Raw genomic sequence first — 21,896 nt, forward strand, 5'->3', positions numbered from 1 at the left:
TTTCTTTTTGCAAGAGACCTGGCTGCCAAACATGACAGACGTGTTTAAAGCTAAGAGGGAGTGGAGACTTGGGCTCTCTCTTGTGGCTGAGCCGTATAGCGGAGTGGCAGTCCTTTTTACCGCATCGGTGGAATGCCGACGAGTTATTGAGTTAGAAATGGTGAGGTGCCTGATCTTAGATGTCCTCATGAAGGGACAAGAGCTCCGGCTCATTAACATCTATCGTCCCCAATTTAAGTGGGACCGGAAGTGTCTCTTTATGAGGATCAAGCTCTACCTTTTTACAAGGTTGTCTTTGGAGGGGACTTCAATGTTGTCACGCGGCTCCGAGATAGAAGAGGTTCCAGAGACAAGCTGACTTATGATACTGTCTCCCTTAATAGTATAGTTAGTGAGGCTCTCCTGATGGATGTCCACATTCGGAACACCCCAGGCCAAGAGGGGTTCACCTATCATAGATGTAATTGTAGGTCCAGGATAGATAGGTTTTATATAAAGGAGGAAGCTGTCTCTTCAGCAGTGTCTGTTGTTGAGGTGGAGTTCTCTGACCACTGTTCAATTTTGTTTTCTCTGAATGTTACAGAGACCCTCTGGATGGGAAGAGGCTTTTGGAGGCTCAATTCATCTCTCTTGGAAGAAGCTGAGATAAGACAGTCCTTTGAGGATTTTCTTCAGAGTCAGGTCAGCTTTCGAGCCTCAGGAGTCTGAGCAGGTACCGCCTGTATCAGGGTCTGAGGAGGAAATTCGAGCATCTTGTCTCAACTGGAGGTAGCCGCGAGGGGATCTCCAGAGTGAAATCTTTGCTTATGAGGTGTCAGTATGATAGACAGGCATCTTTGGTTTTTGAGAGGGATTACGGGAAGTACCGCTCGCCCGACCCTTACTGAAACTGCAAGATGTCAGTGAATAGTAAAGTGGTTACAGGACTGGTCGACACTACGTTGTCCCTAAGGCGATCCAGATCAGGGATCCTGGAGGTTGTCAGATCCTTCTACTGTCACCTCTTGGGGAAGAGGGATCTTGATTGGGATGAGATGTCGGCTTTCCTGGCTGAAGCTGTCCCCGAACCAGAGGTAGACCCCTCTGTTGACGTTTTGAGAGAAATGATCAGGGAAGAGGAAGTTAAGTTGGTGATTGAAGGGCTTGCCCCCCAAAAATTGCCTGTTCCAAATGGCTTAACATCTGAATTCTATAGGACCTTTAAGGACCTTTTGGTTCCCCTCTTGACTGAGGTATTCAATGAGTGTCTTTCCTCGGGCACTCTGCCAAAGTCAATGAGGAGGTCTGCCCTGATCATCTTGTCAAAGGGTAAGGACCCATCTTGCATTGAGAATTGGCATCCCATAGCTGTTCTCAATGCAGACAGGAAGGTTCTGGCAAAGGTGCTGTTTAAGCAGCTGGTGAAATTTGCACCCGGACTCCTTTCGGAGGCCCAGCATTGCTCTGTTCCAGGCCGCAGCACATTTAGTGCTGTGATCTGTGTCCGAGAGGCAGTGTTACAGGGTGGGGCTGGTCACTGGAAGGGGTACATGCTGTCACTGGACCAGGCAAAAGCGTTTGATCTGGTTAATCACGAGTACCTCTGGTCTGTCCTTCTGTGATATGCCCTGCCGGGGGGAGTTTGTTGATTGGCTAAAGACCTTGTGCAGTGGGGCAGAGAGTTTCCCGCTTGTGAACGGTTGGATTGGCAGCTCTTTTGAGGTTGGGTCTGGTGTTCGCCAGGGGTGTCTCTTGAGCCCGCTGCTGTATGTGTTTGCGATTAACCCACTTCTTAGGAGGGTGGAGCATGGACCGTTGGCCAGGATCGAGATGAACCGGGCAGCATCGGAAGCCACTCTGAGGGTGGTGGCGTATGCTGATGATGTCAATGTGTTTGCTTCCTCTCAGGAAGAGGCAGGGTGGCTGATGTCAGAGGTAGATTGCTACTCGGAGGCATCTGGGTCCAAAATCAACTGGGATAAGTGTGAGAGTCTCTGGCTGGGAGGAGAAGATCATGGTTTTGATCTCCCAGCCACCCTTCCAGGTCCCAAAGTCTCTGCAAAAGTCCTTGGCATCGAATTTGGCCAGGGGAATTACCCCAAACAAAATTGGAACAGCAGGCTAGAGATCGCCACTCAGAAGGTGAACTAATGGAAGGGTTGGTCTTTGACCCTAAGGGAAAGGGTAAACCTGATCAAAACTTACCTGCTCCCTTTACTGATTTATCTGGGAAGTGTGTGCATCTTGCCGGAATCTCTCTGGACTTGGGTCTACAGTTTGTTCTTCCAACTGTTATGGGGGAATAGACTGAACCTGCTCAAAGGGAGGTTACTTACCGTACGAGGAGACTAGGAGGGTTGGGTATGGTCAATCCTGTGGTATTCCTTGTGGATACCTTCATTAAAATCAACATTGCAAACCTATGGAAAGAGAAGGCTCCTCCGTGGGTATTCTCCTGTAGGGGATGATTTCAGCCTTTCTTCCAGGAATGGGAGACAGGAGGGCAAGTGAAGGATCTTGGAACACCACATGGACATCTTCCGGCTTACGCTACCTTGGTTCTGAAGGTAATTCGTCGGTGGGGTCTGGGAGTGTGGCAGATCAGGACTCTGCCAAGGAAACTCCTTGACAATAGGGTTCTGTTGACCCATTTCCAGAGGCCTCTGGTGCTCAGGGATTGCCCAAGTTGGGATCTTGGGGTGGGTTTGCATCTTTTGAATTCTATCAGGATCCCCTCAAAGTTTTGGGACTTAGCTTGGCGCTGCTTCCATGGGAAACTGTGTGTGAGGGACAATCTGAAGTATAGGAGCTCTGAGGACAGGAACTGTCCTAGGGAGCATTGTGGTACTGTGCGGGAAAGCATGGACCACTTCCTGCTTCATTGTCCCTTCAACACAGAGGTCTACAACAGGGTAGACACCTCCATTGGCTGGTCTCGGCTGGCCGGTCTCTCTTATGCAGAATGGGCCTATGGAGCATTCGGAGACCTTGGTGGTCGGGATCGCTGCACCTTATTTCTATTTAGTTCAGTGGTTAGGTATCATATGTGGAAAGCCCAGTGCTTAGTATCGACGCAATGAAAAATCCTCCCAGTGGACAATGTGTTTAGTACCATACTCGGTGACCTGGTAAAGGTGCGCTCTCTGGAGTATGAGAGACTGGGCACACATAGGGCCACTCTTCTCTGGAGGGGCTTTTTTTTATTGTGCCCTAGTCTGGTCATCTCCTTTGCTGCTGGTGGGGGGCTGCTGCTGACACTGTAGATGTTTGTTTAATTTGATCATTATGCAGTGATGTAGGGCTGCAGGCTTTGGCTTTGTGATTTGTGGTTATTGTAGTGTGTGCTGCTGTATATATTGTATATTTGTATATATTGTACATAGGGATATAAATTTGGGTGTAGGTGTTAGGTTGGGTGGTGGGAAAAAGGGGGAGGTGGGTTTATCTTGTGGGACACTGGGGTGTTTGGGGCAAAAACTGGCACTGCCTCATCTGGCCTATGGACGTTGGACATGGACTGAGGCATGAGAAGCAAGACCAGCTCTCAGGTCAGTGTGGGGGTTGGGAATGGTGGGCTTGAGTGTGGGGTGGTGGTTAGCTTAGGCCTCTTTCACACTTCCGTTGTTTGGCATCCGTCGCAATCTGTCGTTTTGGGCAAAAAACGGATCCTGCAAATGTGCTTGCAGGATGCGTTTTTTGCCCATAGACTTGTATTAGCGACGTATCGCGACGGATGGCCAGACGTTGCGTCCGTCGTGTTTTGGCAGACCGTCGTCACAAAAAAAGTTCAATGTAACTTTTTTTGTCCGTCGTGTCCGCCATTTTCGATCGTGCATGCGCTGCCGAAACTCCGCCCCCTCCTCCCTGGACTGCATAATGAGCAGCGGATGCGTAGAAAAACTGCATCCGCTGCCCACGTCATGCGAAACTTTCACAACGCCCGTCGGTACGTCGGACCGACGCATTGCGACGGACCCGTACCGACGGAAGTGTGAAAGAGGCCTTAGTATTGTATACATTTGTTTAGTTTGTGGTTATTTTATTTAAAAAAATAAATAAATTAAAAAAGTAAATAAATTAGAAAAGTTTATATATACTGTATATATATATATATATATATATATATATATATATATATATATATAGTATTGTTTGCTATTGTTTATTTTATTTATTTGTTTGGTATTATTTTGTTTGGTGGCCGGACTAGAGGGTGAAAGAAGTTATTATTAGTTATTTTTCTGCATATATGTATAATATGTGTGACAGGAGAGAATGAGCGGCTGGACCAGTGTTCATTATACTGATTATTTTCTGACTGATATTTCTGTTTTGTTTCTGTTATTATTATTTTTATGTTTTTCATTTTTAGAATAAAAGATCTACAGAATGTAACTCAGGATCAGTACAGGATAAGTAATGTAATGTATGTACACAGAGACTGCACCAGCAGAATAGTGAGTGCAGCTCTGGAGTATAATATAGGATAGGATGTAACTCAGGATCAGTACAGGATCAGTAATGTAATGTATGTATGTACACAGTGACTGCACCAGCAGAATAGTGACTGCAGCTCTGGGGTATAATACAAGAGGTAACTCAGGATCGGTAAATGATTAGTAATATAATGTTTGTACACCAGCAGAATAGTGAGTGCACCTCTGGGGTTTAATACTGGATGTAACTCAGGCTCAGTACAGGATAAGTAATGTAATGTATGTACACAGTGACTGCACCAGCAGAATAGTAAGTGCAGCTCTGGGGTATAATACAGGATGTAATTCAGGATCAGTAATATAATGCATGTACACAGTGACTGCACCAGCAGAATAGTGAGTGCAGCTCTGGAGTATAATACAGGGTGTAACTCAGGATCAGTAATGTAATGTATGCACACAGTGACTGCACCAGCAGAATAGTGAGTGCAGCTCTGGAGTATAATACAGGATTTTGGGCTTCCTCTATCACCATAGCCCCGATGTGACTGTTATGCTGCTATCCTATACATTAAGTGTATGAACATATTCCGATGTAGTAGACAACTGCATACCTAGCAATTCCCTACTATGCTCATTATTAGATTAGCTAACAGCAGACAATATTTGCTGAGGATTTACTTCCTTTGTAACACTGGTAAAATCATCAAACGTCTCCTCATCACAGATGAGGTCTTTATAACAGTACAGTGGGTGATACAATTTATCCTGGCTCCCTAATCTCCTGTGGTGAAGATCAAGGCAGATGTCTCCTCACTCTGCACACTGCCCTGGATTCTCCACAAACCACATGTGAGGATCTATTCACTGTCTGCAGCTTTAGAGGAGCGAGGCTCTGAAGGTCTTGCTGCACCTGTCACTGCCAAACCTGCAGAGAGGAGCAAGAAAAAGGGATTCACTTATTGGGATGTTTCCAGCACAGCAGTAGAAAAGAAAGATGGCGTCTGGCAGAGATTGATATATAATGGGGCGCTGATCTCCTACCGCCAACTGATCCCAACTTTTCTCTGTCCCACTCATATCGGGACATCACACCTGTCATAGACCGACATCCTCATACAAGTCAATGTTGAGGACATTCTTCTACTGAAACACTCTGTGCTGCTGGGAATCCTGCTCCTTACTCTATACCAGACCTTGGCAAAGTCCAGCCTGCGGACTGAGACAACTGAGGGTCTGAAAACAGTGGCCCACAGGCCGCACCGTGCCCGCCCACCAGCTCTTTGTCTCGACCAGCTCGCTGTCTCCACAGTCATTCTCCATCCATACTGACTGCAATGGTGGAGAAGGAACCTCAGGCCACTTCCTCCACCAATCAGAGTGTGAAACAGCTGACGCGATGACGTCATATCATCATGTCAGCTGTGTACTGCGGACAGTCAGCGCACCGGAGACAGGAGCAGAAGCAGAGCACCGGGGAATGGGACCAAGGTATGTGGTGTATTTTTTAAATTTATGTGTATGGGATGTTTTGCTGAACATGCGGAAGCTATGGCATCTTATCATGGACATTGGGAGGCTATGGGGTCTTATCATGGACATTAGGAGGCTATGGGGTCTTATCATGGACATTAGGAGGCTATGGGGTCTTATCATGGTCATTGGGAGGGTATGGGGTCTTATCATGGATATTGGAAGGCTATGAGGTCTGATCATGGACATTAAGAGGATATGGGGTGTTATCATGGACATTGGGAGGCTATGGGGTGTTATCATGGACATTGGGAGGGTATGGGGTCTTATCATGGATATTGGAAGGCTATGAGGTCTGATTATGGACATTGAGAGGCTATGGGGTGTTATCATGGACATTGGGAGGCTATGGGGTGTTATCATGGACATTAGGAGGCTATGGGGTCTTATCATGGTCATTGGGAAGGGGATGGAGTCTTATCATGGACATTGGGAGGCTATGAGGTCTGATTATGGACATTGAGAGGCTATGGGGTGTTATCATGGACATTGGGAGGCTATGGGGTGTTATCAAGGACATTGAGAGGCTATGGGGTGTTATCATGGACATTGGGAGGCTATGGGGTCTTATCATGGACATTGGGAGACTATGGGGTCTTATCATGGACATTGGGAGGCTATGTGGTCTTATCATTAATATTGGGCAGCCATGGGGTGTTATCATGGACATTGGAAGGCTATGGCATGTTATAATGGCCATTGGGAGGCTATGGGGTGTTATCATGGACATTGGGAGGCTATGGGGTGTTACTAAGGACATTGAGAGGCTATGGGGTCTTATCATGGACATTGGGAGGCTATGGGGTCTTATCATGGATATTGGGAGGCTATGGGGTCTTATCATGGATATTGGGAGGCTATTGGATCTTATCATGGACATTGGGAGGCTATGAAGTGTTATTATGAACATTGAGAGGCTATGGGGTCTTATCATGGACATTGGGAGGCTATGGGGTGTTATCATGGACATTGGGAGGCTATGGGGTGTTATCATGGATATTGGAAGGCTATGAGGTCTGATCATGGACATTGAGAGGATATGGGGTGTTATCATGGACATTGGGAGGCTATGGGGTGTTATCATGGACATTGGGAGGGTATGGGGTCTTATCATGGATATTGGAAGGCTATGAGGTCTGATCATGGACATTGAGAGGCTATGGGGTGTTATCATGGACATTGGGAGGCTATGGGGTGTTATCATGGACATTGGGAGGCTATGGGGTCTTATCATGGTCATTGGGAGGGGATGGAGTCTTATCATGGACATTGGGAGGCTATGAGGTCTGATTATGGACATTGAGAGGCTATGGGGTGTTATCATGGACATAGGGAGGCTATGGGGTGTTATCAAGGACATTGAGAGGCTATGGGGTGTTATCATGGACATTGGGAGGCTATGGGGTCTTATCACGGACATTGGGAGACTATGGTGTCTTATCATGGACATTGGGAGGCTATGTGGTCTTATCATTAATATTGGGCAGCCATGGGCTGTTATCATGGACATTGGAAGGCTATGGGGTGTTATAATGGCCATTAGGAGGCTATGGGGTGTTATCATGGACATTGGGAGGCTATGGGGTGTTACTAAGGACATTGAGAGGCTATGGGGTCTTATCATGGACATTGGGAGGCTATGGGGTCTTATCATGGATATTGGGAGGCTATGTGGTTTTATCATTGATATTGGGAGGCTATAGGATCTTATAATAGACATTGGGAGGCTATGAAGTGTTATTATGAACATTGGGAGGCTATGGGGTCTTATCATGGACATTGGGAGGCTATGGGGTGTTATCATGGACATTGGGAGGCTATGGGGTGTTATCAAGGACATTGAGAGGCTATGGGGTGTTATCATGGACATTGGGAGGCTATTGGGTCTTATCATGGACATTGTGAGACTATGGGGTCTTATCATCGACATTGGGAGGCTATGTGGTCTTATCATTAATATTGGGCAGCCATGGGGTGTTATCATGGACATTGGAAGGCTATGGCGTGTTATAATGGCCATTGGGAGGCTATGGGGTGTTATCATGGACATTGGGAGGCTATGGGGTGTTACTAAGGACATTGAGAGGCTATGGGGTCTTATCATGGACATTGGGAGGCTATGGGGTCTTATCATGGATATTGGGAGGCTATGGGGTCTTATCATGGATATTGGGAGGCTATTGGATCTTATCATGGACATTGGGAGGCTATGAAGTGTTATTATGAACATTGGGAGGCTATGGGGTCTTATCATGGACATTGGGAGGCTATGGGGTGTTATCATGGACATTGGGAGGCTATGGGGTGTTATCATGGATATTGGAAGGCTATGAGGTCTGATCATGGACATTGAGAGGATATGGGGTGTTATCATGGACATTGGGAGGCTATGGGGTGTTATCATGGACATTGGGAGGGTATGGGGTCTTATCATGGATATTGGAAGGCTATGAGGTCTTATCATGGTCATTGGGAGGGGATGGAGTCTTATCATGGACATTGGGAGGCTATGAGGTCTGATTATGGACATTGAGAGGCTATGGGGTGTTATCATGGACATTGGGAGGCTATGGGGTGTTATCAAGGACATTGAGAGGCTATGGGGTGTTATCATGGACATTGGGAGGCTATGTGGTCTTATCATGGACATTGGGAGACTATGGGGTCTTATCATGGACATTGGGAGACTATGGGGTCTTATCATGGACATTGGGAGGCTATGTGGTCTTATCATTAATATTGGGCAGCCATGGGGTGTTATCATGGACATTGGAAGTCTATGGGGTGTTATAATGGCCATTGGGAGGCTATGGGATGTTATCATGGACATTGGGAGGCTATGGGGTGTTACTAAGGACATTGAGAGGCTATGGGGTCTTATCATGGACATTGGGAGCCTATGGGGTCTGTAGGGATTTCACTCACTCAGGTGCGACGGCTGACACTTAGGAGGCAGGTTCCAACAAAAGTTCAAAGGTTTATTGCTTCATAAACCAGTTTAGCATAAACAGGAAAAACAAATAGCCTTTAACTCAGGCAAAAGGGAAAAACAAGTGTCCATTCCTTCAGGCTCAGTGCTAGAGCCTTAACACACTGGAGGCTAGCACCTCCACACATATATCTTGTGTTAAGCATTTGCCTGTCTTATATAGAGCTAACCACACCCAGTAACCCATCACATGATTAGCCATGTGGTCTGACATCACCACAGGTCCTGTAAGACATATATACATGGTTATATACAACAAAGAAATACTCCGGGCTACATTACAGCAACAAGGCACTTATGTGGCACATACCTCCCGTCGACTACACACCCTTTAGCCATGCTACATACCTCCCCCCTCTGCCTAAAGCCGTGGGGCTTGGCACTTTTCCCCACTAAACAAGGGATTCTTGATAGGGCATCAGCATTACCGTGCAGCTTTCCGGCCCTATGTTCCACATGGAAACTGAAGTCCTGCAGGGCTAAGAACCAACGGGTGACCCTAGCATTTCTACCCCTTGTTTCCCTCATCCATCTTAGTGGGGCATGGTCAGATATCAATCTGAATTTACGACCCAGCAGATAGTACCGTAACGTGTCCACCGCCCACTTTATGGCCAAACACTCTTTTTCCATGACTGAATAGTTCTTCTCAGATGAGGACAGCTTTCTACTCAGATAGAGGACAGGATGCTCCTCCCCATGTAGCTCTTGGGAAAGGACTGCTCCTACCCCAACATCTGAGGCATCTGTCTGAAGAACAAATTCTTTATTAAAGTCTGGGGCCATCAGAACGGGCTGCTTACATAGAGCCCCTTTCAACTCTTGGAAGGCTGACTCTGTCTCTTCGGACCATTTAACCATCACTAATTTTGTCCCCTTTAGCAGATCCGTCAGAGGCGCAGCCACTGTGGCGAAGTTCGGGATGAACCTCCTGTAATATCCCACGATTCCCAGAAAGGCTTTAACTTGCTTTTTGGAGAGTGGTTTCAGCCATGTTTGGATTGCCTCCACTTTCCTGATTTGGGGCTTTATTTCTCCACGACCCACTATATAGCCTAGGTATTTAGCTTCTTCCTTACCCAAGGCACACTTCTTCGGGTTTATTGTAAACCCCGCCTCTCTTAGAGCATCAAACACCGCTTGGACTTTCTCCAGATGACTCTCCCAGTCCGGGCTAAAGATGACGATATCATCTAGGTACGCAGCAGCATAGGCCTTATGGGGTGCAAGGACTCTATCCATAGCCCTCTGGAAGGTCGCCGGAGCTCCCTGTAGGCCAAACGGCATCTGGACATACTGGAAGCATCCATCAGTGTTGTGAATTTACCTTTTGGCTCCCTCTAGTGGCTACTAGTGTTTTTACTCTGGGTATGTCTATCATCCCTTGTATGCTCACCTGGGTCGTTAGGTCAGGGGTGTTGCTATATTAGCTCCCTGGACCTTCAGTTCAATGCCTGGCAACGTTGATATCAGAGCTAATCTGTAGTGCTCTTGTCTACTGATCCTGGTTCCTGCTTGGTTAAGCTAAGTCTGCTTTCTTGCTTTTTGCTATTGTTTTGTTTGCATTTTTGTCCAGCTTGTACATAATCTGTATCCTATCCTTGCTGGAAGCTCTAGGGAGGCTGGAGTTCTCCCCCCGGGCCGTTAGACGGTTCGGGGGTTCTTGAATCTCCAGTGTGGATTTTTGTAGGGTTTTTGTTGACCATATAAGTTATCTTACTACATTCTGCTATTAGTGAGTGGGCCTCTCTTTGCTAAACCTAGTTCATCTCTGTGTTTGTCATTTCCTCTTACCTCACCGTTATTATTTGTGGGGGGCTTGTATCCAACTTTTGGGGTCTATTCTCTGGAGGCAAGAGAGGTCTTTGTTTTCCTCTTCTAGGGGTAGTTAGTCCTCCGGCTGGCGCGAGACATCTAGCGACCAACGTAGGCATGTTCCCCGGCTACTTCTAGTGTTGGCGTTAGGAGTAGATATATGGTCAACCCAGTTACCACTGCCCTATGAGCTGGATTTTTGTACTTCGCAGACTTGCTGATATCTCTGAGACCCTCGCCATTGGGGTCATAACAGTTTGCCAGGCCAGTATTAAATGTTAAATGCATTGCAGAAGCGGGATTATAAGAAAGAAAGTTCTGAGTTTTTTTTTCTCTCTCTCATTTTTTTTTTTCTTTTCCCCTTTACCTCTGAGTGGCTTGTGATTGCTGCAGACATGAATGTCCAGACCTTGATTACAAGTGTGGACCAGCTTGCTGCTCATGTGCAGGGCATACAAGATTATGTTACCAGAAATCCTATGTCAGAACCTAAGATACCGATTCCTGAACTGTTTTCCGGAGACCGATTTAAGTTTAGAAATTTCAGGAATAATTGTAAATTGTTTTTGTCCCTGAGACCCTGTTCCTCTGGAGACTACGCTCAGCAAGTGAAAATTGTTATTTCTTTTTTACGGGGCGACCCTCAGGATTGGGCTTTCTCGCTGGCGCCAGGAGATCCGGCATTGGCTGATATTGATGCGTTTTTTCTGGCGCTCGGTTTGCTTTATGAGGAACCCAATCTTGAGATTCAGGCAGAAAAGGCCTTGCTGGCTATGTCTCAGGGCCAGGACGAGGCTGAAGTGTTTTGCCAAAAATTTCGGAAATGGTCCGTGCTGACCCAGTGGAACGAGTGTGCATTGGCTGCAAATTTTAGAAATGGTCTTTCTGAAGCCATTAAGAATGTGATGGTGGGTTTTCCCATTCCCACAGGTCTGAATGATTCTATGGCCCTGGCTATTCAAATCGACCGGCGGTTGCGGGAGCGCAAAACCGCAAATTCCCTCATGGTGTTGTCTGAACAGGCACCTGAATTAATGCAATGTGATAGAATCCTGACTAGAAATGAGCGGAAAATTCATAGACGCCAGAATGGCTTGTGTTACTACTGTGGTGATTCTACACATGTTATCTCAGCATGCTCTAAACGTCTTACTAAGGTTGTTAGTCCGGTCGTCATTGGTAATTTGCAACCTAAATTTATTCTATCTGTAACTTTGATTTGCTCACTGTCATCGTATCCTGTCATGGCGTTTGTGGACTCAGGTGCGGCCCTGAGCCTTATGGATCTGTCATTTGCCAAGCGCTGCGGATTTGTTCTTGAGCCATTGGAAAATCCTATTCCTCTTAGGGGTATTGATTCTACGCCATTGGCAAAAAATAAACCGCAGTTTTGGACACAGGTTACCATGTGCATGACTCCCGAACATCGGGAGGTAATACGTTTTCTTGTTCTGCATAAAATGCATGATTTGGTTGTTTTGGGTTTGCCATGGTTACAGACCCATAATCCAGTCTTGGACTGGAAGGCTATGTCAGTGTCTAGTTGGGGCTGCCATGGAATTCATGGAGATTCCCTGCCCTTGTCTATTGCTTCTTCTACGCCTTCGGAAGTTCCGGCGTATTTGTCTGATTATCAGGATGTCTTCAGCGAGTCTAAGTCCAGTGCACTGCCTCCTCATAGGGAATGTGACTGTGCAATAGATTTGATCCCTGGCAGTAAGCTTCCTAAGGGGAGACTGTTTAATCTGTCGGTACCTGAACATACCGCGATGCGTTCATATATCAAGGAGTCTCTTGAGAAGGAGCATATCCGTCCTTCTTCTTCCCCTCTTGGTGCGGGATTCTTTTTTGTGGCCAAAAAGGACGGATCTTTGAGGCCTTGTATTGACTATCGGCTTTTAAATAAGATCACTGTCAAATTTCAGTATCCTTTGCCGTTGTTGTCAGATTTGTTTGCCCGGATTAAAGGTGCCAAGTGGTTCACCAAGATAGACCTTCGTGGTGCGTACAACCTTGTGCGCATTAGGCAGGGCGATGAATGGAAAACCGCATTCAATACGCCCGAAGGTCATTTTGAGTACTTGGTGATGCCATTTGGGCTCTCTAATGCACCTTCAGTTTTTCAGTCCTTCATGCATGACATTTTCCGGAAGTATCTGGATAAATTTTTGATTGTTTATCTGGATGATATTCTGTTTTTTTCTGATGATTGGGACTCGCATGTGGAGCAGGTCAGGATGGTTTTTGAGATTTTGCGTGAAAATTCTTTGTTTGTAAAAGGCTCAAAGTGTCTCTTTGGTGTACAGAAGGTTCCCTTTTTGGGGTTCATTTTTTCCCCTTCTGCTGTGGAGATGGATCCAGTCAAGGTCCGAGCTATTCATGATTGGACTCAACCCTCATCAGTTAAGAGTCTTCAGAAGTTCTTGGGTTTTGCTAACTTCTACCGTCGTTTTATCGCAAATTTCTCTAGCGTTGTTAAACCGCTGACGGATATGACCAAGAAAGGCTCTGATGTAGCTAACTGGGCTCCTGCTGCCGTGGAGGCTTTCCAGGAGTTGAAACGCCGGTTTACTTCGGCGCCTGTTTTGTGCCAGCCTGATGTCTCACTTCCCTTTCAGGTTGAGGTGGATGCCTCGGAGATTGGGGCAGGGGCCGTTTTGTCGCAGAGAGGCCCTGGTTGCTCTACTATAAGACCTTGTGCCTTTTTCTCTAGGAAGTTTTCGCCGGCAGAGCGAAATTATGATGTGGGCAATCGGGAGTTATTGGCCATGAAGTGGGCATTTGAGGAGTGGCGTCATTGGCTCGAGGGTGCTAAGCATCGGGTGGTGGTCTTGACTGATCACAAAAATTTTATGTATCTCGAGTCTGCTAAACGCCTGAATCCTAGACAGGCCCGCTGGTCATTGTTTTTCTCCCGTTTTGACTTTGTGGTCTCGTATTTACCAGGTTCTAAGAATGTGAAGGCCGATGCTCTGTCTAGGAGCTTTGTGCCTGATGCTCCTGGAGTCGCTGAACCTGAGGGTATTCTTAAGGAAGGAGTTATCTTGTCAGCGATTTCTCCAGATCTGCGACGTGTGTTGCAGAGATTTCAGGCTGGTAGGCCTGACTCTTGTCCACCTGACAGATTGTTTGTGCCTGCTAAATGGACCAGCAGAGTCATTTCCGAGGTTCATTCCTCAGTGTTGGCAGGGCACCCGGGAATTTTTGGCACCAGAGATCTGGTGGCCAGGTCCTTTTGGTGGCCTTCCTTGTCAAGGGATGTGCGGTCATTTGTGCAGTCCTGCGGTACTTGTGCTCGAGCTAAGCCTTGCTGTTCTCATGCCAGCGGGTTGCTCTTGCCCTTGCCTGTCCCGAAGAGACCTTGGACACACATCTCTATGGATTTCATTTCGGATCTCCCGGTGTCTAAAGGCATGTCTGTCATCTGGGTGATATGTGATCGTTTCTCCAAGATGGTCCATCTGGTTCCTTTGCCTAAGCTGCCTTCCTCTGCTGATCTGGTTCCTGTGTTCTTCCAGAACGTGGTTCGTTTGCACGGCATTCCTGAGAATATTGTGTCGGACAGAGGATCCCAGTTTGTTTCCAGGTTCTGGCGATCCTTTTGTGGTAGGATGGGCATTGATTTGTCGTTTTCGTCCGCTTTTCATCCACAGACTAACGGACAAACGGAACGAACTAATCAGACTCTGGAGGCGTATTTGAGGTGTTTTGTCTCTTCTGATCAGGATGATTGGGTGACCTTCTTGCCGTTGGCTGAATTTGCCCTTAATAATCGGGCTAGTTCTGCCACCTTGGTTTCGCCATTTTTCTGCAACTCCGGTTTCCATCCTCGTTTTTCCTCGGGACATGTGGAGCCTTCTGACTGTCCTGGAGTGGATTCTGTGGTGGATAGGTTGCAGCGGATCTGGAATCATGTGGTGGACAACTTGAAGTTGTCACAGGAGAAGGCTCAGCGTTTTGCCAATCGCCGCCGCGGTGTGGGTCCCCGACTTCGTGTTGGGGATTTGGTATGGCTGTCTTCTCGATTTGTTCCTATGAAGGTCTCCTCTCCCAAATTTAAGCCTCGATTCATTGGTCCTTACAAGATATTGGAGATCCTTAATCCTGTATCCTTTCGCCTGGATCTTCCGGTGTCGTTTGCCATTCACAACGTATTTCATAGGTCCTTGTTGCGGCGGTACGTTGTGCCTGTGGTTCCTTCTGCTGAGCCTCCTGCTCCGGTGTTGGTTGAGGGCGAGTTGGAGTACGTGGTGGAGAAGATCTTAGATTCTCGTCTCTCCAGGCGGAGGCTTCAGTACCTGGTCAAGTGGAAGGGCTATGGTCAGGAGGATAATTCCTGGGTGGTCGCCTCTGATGTGCATGCGGCCGATTTAGTTCGCGCCTTTCACGCCGCTCATCCTGATCGCCCTGGTGGTCTTGGTGAGGGTTCGGTGACCCCTCACTAAGGGGGGGGGGTACTGTTGTGAATTTACCTTTTGGCTCCCTCTAGTGGCTACTAGTGTTTTTACTCTGGGTATGTCTATCATCCCTTGTATGCTCACCTGGGTCGTTAGGTCAGGGGTGTTGCTATATTAGCTCCCTGGACCTTCAGTTCAATGCCTGGCAACGTTGATATCAGAGCTAATCTGTAGTGCTCTTGTCTACTGATCCTGGTTCCTGCTTGATTAAGCTAAGTCTGCTTTCTTGCTTTTTGCTATTGTTTTGTTTGCATTTTTGTCCAGCTTGTACATAATCTGTATCCTATCCTTGCTGGAAGCTCTAGGGAGGCTGGAGTTCTCCCCCCGGGCCATTAGACGGTTCGGGGGTTCTTGAATCTCCAGTGTGGATTTTTGTAGGGTTTTTGTTGACCATATAAGTTATCTTACTACATTCTGCTATTAGTGAGTGGGCCTCTCTTTGCTAAACCTAGTTCATCTCTGTGTTTGTCATTTCCTCTTACCTCACCGTTATTATTTGTGGGGGGCTTGTATCCAACTTTTGGGGTCTATTCTCTGGAGGCAAGAGAGGTCTTTGTTTTCCTCTTCTAGGGGTAGTTAGTCCTCCGGCTGGCGCGAGACATCTAGCGACCAACGTAGGCATGTTCCCCGGCTACTTCTAGTGTTGGCGTTAGGAGTAGATATATGGTCAACCCAGTTACCACTGCCCTATGAGCTGGATTTTTGTACTTCGCAGACTTGCTGATATCTCTGAGACCCTCGCCATTGGGGTCATAACACATCAGGTGTCGAAAAGGCCGTCTTCTCCTTGGCTTCCTGTGCCATGGGGATCTGCCAATACCCCTTTGTCAAATCCAAGGTGGATATATATCTGGCGTGCCCAAGCCTTTCGATGAGCTCATCAACGCGGGGCATGGGATAAGCGTCAAACTTGGAGACCTCATTCAACTTTCGATAGTCGTTGCAAAACCTCCATTCTCCACCAGGTTTTGGGACCAGGACAATTGGGCTCGACCAACCGCTCTTGGATTCCTCAATGACTCCAAGCTTCAACATACGCTCCACTTCCTTGGAGATAACTTCTCGATGAGCCTCAGGAATACGATAGGGCTTCACGTTCACCCGCACATGTGGCTCTGTTAGGACCTCGTGTTCTATGACCTTCGTGTGTCCTGGCAACTCTGAAAACAGGTCCCTGTTTTTCTGGAGTAACTCCCGGCACTGCTGTTTCTGGGACTTCGATAGCGTCTCCACTATAGTAACCGCTCCAACCTCACCTTCTGGGTTGCTTAACAATGATGGAGATACTGTCGGCTCTCTATCTTGCCACGGCTTGATGAGGTTGACATGGTATACTTGGAATGGTTTCCGTCTTCCTGGTTGGTGAATTTTATAATTTACTTCACCAAGTTTCTCGACAACCTCATATGGCCCTTGCCATTTGGCCAAGAACTTGCTCTCCACCGTCGGAACTAACACAAGAACTCGGTCTCCCGGATTGAACTGCCTCACTCTTGCAGACCGGTTGTAGACTCTGGCCTGAGCTTCTTGTGCCTGGAGGAGGTGTTCTTTCACAATAGGCATCACCTTTGCAATTCTCTGCTGCATCAGGGCCACATGCTCAATGACGCTTCTGTGGGGCGTGACTTCGGCTTCCCAGGTTTCCTTGGCTATATCCAGGAGTCCTTGCGGATGTCGGCCATATAGAAGCTCAAACGGTGAGAATCCTGTGGAGGCCTGTGGAACTTCACGAATGGAAAACATCAGGTAGGGTAAGAGACAATCCCAGTCTCTACCATCTTTCTCTATAGCTTTTCTCAGCATGCTCTTCAGTGTCTTGTTAAATCTCTCAACAAGGCCATCTGACTGGGGATGGTACACCGAGGTCCTCAACTGGGAGATTTTCAGGGTTTTGCACAACTCCCTCATCACTTTGCTCATGAAAGGTGTCCCCTGGTCAGTTAGGATCTCTTTCGGCAGACCTGTTCGGGAAAAGACATGGACCAACTCACGGGCTATACACTTCGAGAAAGAATTTCTCAGAAGAATTGCCTCAGGATAGCGTGTGGCATAGTCCAGGATGACTAATATATACTGATGACCCCGGGCTGATTTAACTAAGGGACCGACCAAGTCCATGGCAATTCTCTCGAACGGCACCTCAATAATGGGCAGGGGCACAAGGGGGTTCCGGAATTGAGGAGTGGGAGCAGTTAGCTGACATGTAGGGCAGGACCTGCAGTAGTTCACTATTTCCCGGTGACACCCAGGCCAATAGAACCTCTGCACAACCCGTTCCTGCGTTTTTTCCACCCCTAGGTGTCCACCCAAGATGTGTGAATGGGCCATGTCCAACACCTTCCGTCTATATGGACCCGGCACTAGCAACTGCTCTACCAACTCCTCCCTTATTTTCGTGACCCGGTACTGTAGCGCCCCCACTGCCACAGGGCCGAGGGGTACCCGGTATCGGGCCTCCGAGTCTCTGCTCTGGGGTTGTCACAGTGGCTAGGCCCGGTCCGTGACCCTGCTGAGGGGCGTACAGTAATAGATGTGGATGGTGGTGGTGGTGGTGCGGTGCAGTAAATAACGAGGACACCAGGTTGCAGTCTCTTTACCTCTTTACTGAAGGCTTCAGGTGTCCAATCCAGGGCACTGTTAACCGGGCTGTCTGAGACCGGCCGGTCCGAAGGCACATCAGGAGTCCCCTTCACAGGTGGGAATCAGCGTCTACCTTCTAGCACCTGTGTGTTGTAGTCCTTCCCTGCTGAGCACCCCGGGATAGTCCTCACAACTGCTTCTGTCTGTCTCTGATGCTCGTTCTCTCTGTCCCCCAGATGATATGGCTAGGACGCACCCGTATGACGGGGTAGGCCTGGCGTTCTTCCGGGACTCTAGAGTCGCCCCTCTCCCACAGCTGCCTCCGTTGTCTGCTTAGGTGTTTTAGTGAGACAGCCAACCTATGATTGGCTGTCCGGCCGTGGTTTGAAGTAATGCTTGTAGTCTCTTACTTGCTCGGCGTTCCGGCCACCGACTGTTGCCCCTCAGAAGGATGTTGCCTAGATCTTACAGCACGACTCCTTCTGGTTCAATCACTTCTTTGCTGTGTCCCCATTGCTCACTGGTTTGTGCTATTCTTAGGAGTCTGCCAGGATCCCATCCCTGACAGGTCCTCTCTCTAGCTCTTCCCAGTTACTTCTCCCTGTCTTCCTGTCCAACCCCCAGTTTTACCAGAGTGTGAGGAGTGGCCTATTAGATAGAACCACTCCCCCTGGTGGCCGGAGTGTGAAGTGTAATGTGAGTGTTACCTGATCAGGTGAACTCCTTTAGTGCAATCAGACGTAACATCACTCCCCTTAGCGGCAGAGCGACGTTACTGCAACGACCAGGACTCTGGGGCGCTGCACTCCCCCCCGGTTAAATCCAGTACTCCCGGACTGGGAAAATAAGAACAACGATACATGTTAACAGGAAAACACACAACATTTTGAAAGATTATACACAATTAAACATAACATGGCTTCCCTCTATGGGAGGTGAGGACTCTTGAACGTTGCGAAAGTTAGGTCATGCACAGTTTATGACTCTCAGTTCAGTGGTTGAAACAGCGGGGACCCCGGGTAAACAAAGGGGTCCCCTTTTAGAAGTTTTGGGAGCAATTCACTATCCATTACCCCGTTGTCCATTTTTAAAACCTGTAACAGAAGATATGCACACAAACATTTTCAACTAAATAGCAGCCCTCATTAATACCTCCAAGTTTTGTAGCGGAGTGGAGTTTGATTCTGAGTGCTGCGTGTGGACCTTCGCAGCGCAGTGGTCGCTATTGACCTAACAGGGCCCGCTATGGTTGCTACCGCTGGTGTAGTGCACTGCCTTCTGGCTACACTTCTAGTGAGTCTGGGTAGCACTGGCAGGCTAGAGCTCTCAGGGCTGCTGCTACCAACAGTGGGTACGACAGATTCGCCGATAGCAGAGGGAGGACTTGCCGGTTCAACGGTTGGCATGGCATCTTCAGATCGGATCTGCTGAGCTGGCTGAGGCTGCAGGACCGGATGATCTGGTACCACCATTGTTTCTGGTGGATCCGGCTGTTGGAACATTAGAACAGGTACCACGATGGCCTGATTTATCTGAGTCCAGGACTGGGGAAAGTCACCGAGGACAGTGTGGATCATCTTCTCCTTTTCTTCAGGTGGGGAGATTCCTGGAGCCATTTCCCTCTCTCTCAACTTATCAGGGCAGACCTTAAGGTGATCCCTAGATATCGCCGTTGAGGTCTCCCCTCCGTCCTTGCTGATGAGACAGACCTTCGTGTTGTCGAAATCAGATGGCAGGATGGTATACGGTTCCGCTTCCCATTGGTCATCGAGCTTGTGTAATCTCCTCTTTCGTTTGAGTACTTGCTCACCAGGTGACAGGGGAATCGCAGGAGCGTGCTGGTTGTAGTCCCTGTCCTGTTTTTGCCTACCCTGGGCGAGACTCCTCTCTACGCACTCCTGTACCTTGCGGTACCTTTGCTGTCTTTCTACATTCCTATCTGCATCCGGTGAGGTATCTTCGGGGACTAGGACCCCCATGTCCAGATCAACGGGTAACTGGCTAGACCTTCCTCGCATCAGGTACGCTGGAGTGCAGTTGGTAGAATTTACTGGGATGTGATTGTATATATCCACTAAGTCAGGCAACTTTGTCGGCCACAGGTTCCGTTCCTCTACGGGCAAGGTTTTCAATAAGTCAATCACCACTTGGTTCATCTTTTCACACATCCCATTGGTTTGAGGATGGTACGGTGTAGTTCTGATCTTCTTACACCCGTACAGTTGGCAGAACTCTTGGAACACTTCTGCTTCGAAGGCTGGTCCTTGATCGGTCAGTACCTTCTCCGGGTAGCCATGGGGCCTACAAAAGTACTGCTGGAAGGCCTTGGCGGCAGTCCTGGCCGTTAGATCCTTGACAGGTACAACCACCAGAAATCTGGAGTAGTGATCTACGATGGTAAGAGCGTAGATATAGCCTGACCGGCTAGGTGTCAGCTTCACATGATCCAGCGCGACCAGTTCGAGCGGCCATTTGGTGATGATAGGCTGCAAGGGAGCCCGCTGGCTGCCATGGTCCCTCCTGCGTAGGCTACATGGACCGCACTCTCGACACTTCTCAATGGCTCTCTTCATGCCAATCCAATAGAACCTCCCTCGGAGTAGCCTCTCCAGCTTCCTCCACCCGAAGTGTCCGGCTCCATCGTGGTAGGCTCCTAGAACCATGGGCGCATCTCGCCTTGGCACCACTATCTGCCATACCAATTCGTGAGTACGTGGGTCGATGCTTCTCCGGCACAGCTTGCCATCATGGATAAACAGTTTGCTTCTCCCCTTCCACAGCTGTTGGGTCTCCTGTAGATCATCTGGGACGGGATGCAGCCCTGCCTGCGTCAAGAGCTCTTTCACCCGACGGACCGCGGGGTCACCATCCTGAGTTTCCGCCCATCCGTGATGGGGCAGGGGATTCAGCGTGGCATCCGGTTGGTTCTTGTGCCTGTTCCTCACATGATGGGAGTTCTGAGTGGCTTTGGGGCGATGGAATGCAGGCAGCTCCACCTCTTCAAGTGCCTCCGGGTCTTCCTCTGCTTCCGGCAAATTGGGCATTCGAGACAGGGCATCAGCATTTGCATTCTTGTGTCCTGCCCGGTACTTGATGGTGAAGTTGTAGTTGGACAGCCGGGCCATCCACCGCTGTTCCAAGGCCTCAAGCTTGGCGGTGTCCAGATGTGTTAACGGATTGTTATCCATGAAGACAGTGAATTTCGCTGAGGCCAGGTAGTGTTTGAACCTCTCTGTCACGGCCCAGACGATGGCAAGGAATTCCAGCTTAAAGGAACTGTAGTTGTCAGGGTTCCTTTCCGTGGGACGAAGTTTCCTGCTGGTGTAAGCGATTACCCTCTCCTTGCCCTTCTGGACCTGGGACAGCACGGCTCCCAATCCTACATTGCTGGCATCCGTGTACAGCACAAATGGTTGGTCGTATTCGGGGTAGGCCAGTACCTCTTCTCCCGTCAGTGCCGACTTCAAGCAAGTGAAGGACCCTTCCAGCCCCTCGTTCCAATCAAATGGGGTGTTCTTCCCTTTGGTCTTCTTTGATTGCCCCACCAACAGGTCTTGCAAGGGCGCGGCCTTCTTGGTGAAGTCCTTAATGAACCTCCGGTAATAGCCTACCAGCCCGAGGAATTGACGGACTTCGTGGAGGTTGCTGGGCTTTGGCCAATCCTGGATCACCGTGACCTTGTCGGGGTCTGGGGCCACTCCTTCAGCGCTCACCACATGGCCCAGGTACTGCACTTTAGGTTTCAGCAGATGACATTTGGACGGTTTCACCTTTAAGCCAAAGTTGGACAGGGCTTCAAACACCTCAGCCAGGTGTTTCAAATGGTCTTCGTAGGTCTTAGAGAAGACAATGACATCATCCAAATACAGCAGCACGGTTTCAAAGTTCTTGTGTCCCAGACAGCACTCCATCATCCTCTGGAACGTCCCCGGGGCATTGCACAATCCAAAGGGCATGTAGTTGAATTCGCAGAGATCCATCGGTGTCGTGAAGGCCGTCTTCTCCTTGTCCGCCTCCGCCACGGGAACCTGCCAGTACCCACTGGTGAGATCTAAGGTAGAGAAGTAGTTAGCAGATTTTAAGGCAGCCAGAGACTCCTCTATCCTG

The sequence above is a fragment of the Ranitomeya variabilis genome, chromosome 4 (assembly GCF_051348905.1).
Source record: "Ranitomeya variabilis isolate aRanVar5 chromosome 4, aRanVar5.hap1, whole genome shotgun sequence".
Lineage (NCBI taxonomy): Eukaryota > Metazoa > Chordata > Amphibia > Anura > Dendrobatidae > Ranitomeya > Ranitomeya variabilis.